The sequence below is a fragment of the Gossypium arboreum genome, chromosome 9 (genome assembly GCF_025698485.1).
Source record: "Gossypium arboreum isolate Shixiya-1 chromosome 9, ASM2569848v2, whole genome shotgun sequence".
NCBI classification, from domain to species: Eukaryota; Viridiplantae; Streptophyta; class Magnoliopsida; order Malvales; family Malvaceae; genus Gossypium; species Gossypium arboreum.
This window is the reverse complement of record NC_069078.1, coordinates 10,332,113-10,335,985: the sequence shown is the minus strand read 5'-3', so window position 1 is coordinate 10,335,985 and position 3,873 is coordinate 10,332,113. Positions and strand designations below refer to the sequence as shown.

At 35.3% G+C, this 3,873-nt stretch overlaps 1 non-coding gene across 1 annotated transcript; it reads left to right on the top strand.

Moving 5' to 3' along the window:
* Positions 1–435: 435 nt before the first annotated feature.
* Positions 436–542, top strand: LOC128281118 (small nucleolar RNA R71). Its single transcript, XR_008271333.1, has one exon. It is a non-coding gene; the product is annotated as a small nucleolar RNA R71 (small nucleolar RNA).
* Positions 543–3,873: the final 3,331 nt, after the last annotated feature.

Sequence of the window (3,873 nt, the reverse complement as noted above, 5' to 3'; positions counted from 1 at the left end):
TTCCAACCTGCATTATAAGTATTACTGTATGGGTTATTTTGAAATCAAAATTTATTGTTACCCATATAGTTGACTTGTTCTTCAGTTGTAAGATCGAAGGATTGGTATTCTGTATGCACACCTCCGCCACTTGAGTCACACCTTATTACTGGATGTACCTGCGTAGAACCAAGTAAACCGTCAATCTTTTTATTTAGAAGTTCTACCTGATTAGAGAGCATGGTGACTGAATCGATGTTATAAACGCCGGCTGTTTTCGTTGGCTTTGTCCTCATATCTTGCCACTGATAGTTATTCAGTGACATCTCCTCTATAAATTCATAGGCATCTTTCAGTGTCTTATTGTTGATGGTTTCGCCAGCAGCTGCGTCAACCATTTGCCGAGTCGAGGGATTCAGGCCATTGTGGAATGTTTGTACTTGAAGCCAAAGCGGTAACCCATGGTGAGGGCACATTCTCAGTAAGTCCTTGTATCTCTCCCATGCATTGTAAAATGTTTCTAAATCCATCTGCACAAAAGAAGAGATATCATTACGTAATTTAGCCGTTTTAGCCGACGGAAAATATTTCAGTAAAAATTTCTCGGTCATTTGTTCCCAAGTAGTGATAGACCCTCGTGGTAACGAGTTCAACCAATGTTTAGCTTTGTTTTTCAGTGAAAAGGGAAACAACTGAAGACATATGGCATCATCAGAAACGCTATTGATTTTAAATGTATCGTAAAATTCCAGAAAGTTCGCTAAGTGAGCGTTGGGATCTTCATCCTGCAAACCATCAAACTGAACAAACTGCTGTATCATCTGAATAGTGTCAGGTTTTAATTCAAAAGTATTTGCAACTACAGCAGGTCTAACTATGCTAGATTCAGTTCCTGTTAAAGAAGGTTTAGCATAATCATACATAGTACGTGGAGTAGAATTTTGATTAGCCGCAATTGCAGGAGGTAGATGATTGCCTTGGTTTTCAGCCATCTCGTCGATTAGGGGTCGAGTATCATCTTCTCGCTCGTTCTTCGTGTATCGTAAGTCGTGCCATATTTCTTTTTGATTTCTACGGACTGTGCGATAGATTTCTTCTTCAAAAAGTAATGGTCCTGACGGGTTTTTTCTAGTCATAAACTATAAAAACCTGCCAAGAGAAAAAATAAGTAAATTAATAAATAATAATAATAATAATAAACTAAAATTAAATTTCAAGAAAAATAAACTGGTAAAGTAATAAAAATTTAGCGTTCCTAATATTTTGAATCCCCGGCAGCGGCGCCAAAAACTTGATCGCGTGATTCGTAACAAGTAATAAATATTTATAGTGAAGATCAAACCTAGACTAACTATTATCACGAAGAAAAGGCAAGCGCACCTATCGAACAATAGTATAGTAATGGCAAGACCGGGATATCGTACCCAAGGGAACCAAAAGTACTAGTAATAACTATCTTTTTATTATCTAGCCTAAGAATAAAAGGGCTTGTTCATTAAACTAATTATCTAAACTAATTAACTAATTTAATTAAAGCAAAGAGAAAATTTGGAAAAAGACTTGAAGAAAAGAAATTGATAAAGACAACACCCAAGGAGGAATCCACCTAGATTTCACTTGTTATCTAACTTTTAACCAGACAATTTATTCACTTGACTTGATCCGTGAGATTCCCTAACCTATGTTATTATCCCTTTCGAGACTAATAACGTCTAGCCCTTAGTTGAATTAATCGAAATTTCTTTCTTAATTAAAACCCCTAGAGAAGCAGTAAGTCACTCTATGGACTCCCATATTAGGTTTCACCCTAATCCGACAAAATCTTGTAACCCTATTTCTAGGTGTTCGATCAACTTCACTTAATTATGTCAAATCTACTCTTAGGCAGGGTCTATTCCTCCTCTGCATAAGCACATCAAATCATGAATTAATACCCGGAATATTAACTCAAGCATTAAGAACACAATTAAGAATAAATCAAGTGTTTATCATACAGTTCAGATAATAATAACAAGATCCATCATAGGTTTTATCCCCCTTAGGTATCTAAGGGGTTTAGTTCATAATAAAATAAGAGTACATCTCAAAAGTAAAAAATAACAAAACATGAAGAAAACTCTAAAACCCCTGAAGGAATTCTGAGAGAGATCTTCAGTCTTGGAATAGCTCCGACTTTTGGGATGGATCGTCTAACTTCCTTCAAGTAGTTCTTGGCGTGTGGTTCTGTATTCTAGAAAAGTTCTGGAAGAGGCCCCCTTTCTAGGTCATACTTAGGGTGTTTATATAGGCTTTGGATTGGCTTTCTTCCTCCCTAAGTACCCTTTTCCGTGTAAAATGCAACTCTTTAAAAAAGGGACACGCCCGTGTGCCACGGGCGTATGACGTGATTGACAGGCCGTGTTCACTCCGTTATATTACACACGGCCGTGTGGGTTCAATGGTCAGGCCGTGTGAATCGTGTAAACCTTGGTCGACACCCCCGAAGGCCACGGGCGTGTGAGATGCCCATGTGACAAGGCTTAGGCGTGTCATTTTCTCGATTTGGTCCGATTTGTCTCTTTTTTTGGTCGTTTCTGGCTCCTTTTGACTCTTGGTGCTCTCCTGAGTACAAAACATGAAATAACTAGATTAAGAGCACCAAAATCCACAAATCTAGTCATAAACATCCATAAATATGCTAAGTATTTGGGGTATAAATATGTATAATTTGGCATTTATCAGAAAGGAAAAATTACCGATTAGATGTTGGAGTTGTTTTTGCTGCAGAATCAGTTTAAGTAAGTTCATACAGTTATTTTTGTTATAATTCATAATTAAATGTTGTTAATGATATTTATATATTTTTGAAATTGTTGAAATGAAATTGGTCCATGTGAAATATACTGAATTGCTGAAATGATTTCGATGGATCGAGTAAAAGTTTTTACATGAGATTCTGACTGAATTTCTGCTTTTGACTGAGTTCTTGCATGTGTTGCAGAATTGGATATACATGTGACTCAAATTTAGCTTGAGTTGGTAATTCATTGTGGTTTTAAAGGTTTAGCTTGTACTGGTAACCTTACATGTATACATAGCCTTGACAGGCTAATTTTTTATGTTGTCATTGGTTTAGCCTCGACGGGTAACCTGACATACTTCCTTTGTATCTGATTAGCTCATACAAGCATCATCTATTTCTGGACTTATGTATTGAATACTTTTACAAAGATTCACTGGAAGAGTAAAGGTTATTTGATATGGAACTGCTTCTTTGAAGTAAATAGATTATGAACTTTGAGTATGCGTATGTTTAAATGGTTACTTACTGGGAATTGTTGAATCATGTTGTGTTAAGGTTAATAGCTTGAAATGGCTATTTGAATAGATTATATGAGCATAATTATATAAAGTGTTATATGAAATGTTTACATGGATAGATATGTAAAAAGGGACATTTGAATTGAATAAATCTGAATTGGTAAATGAATAAATGTTAAATGAATGGTATATCAAATGTGTTTACTTGTATATGTTCTATTTTTGAGCTTAATAACTTGTGGGACTTGAGATGTATAGGATTTGAATGCATTTATGAGCCTTTAAATAAAATTAAGCATCAATTGTATGAATTGTGCCTATTTGATAAGTTCATGTTTATGATTTATACGAACTTACTAAGCACTAGTTGCTTATGATATTTGTTTTCTTTTAATGTAGATCATCGAAAAGTTCGACCGGTTGGAATCAAGTCGGAGCACATACACACTATCCATCCTTTATTTCGGTAGAAGTTTTGGTCATTTTGATGTTGGTTATAAATGGCATGTAGTAAGAGCTTTTATTTTAATTTTCCAAAATGATGTTTAAGTTTGGTTCTAGCTTATTTGTGTATGTCTTTGGTTTTGGCTTATA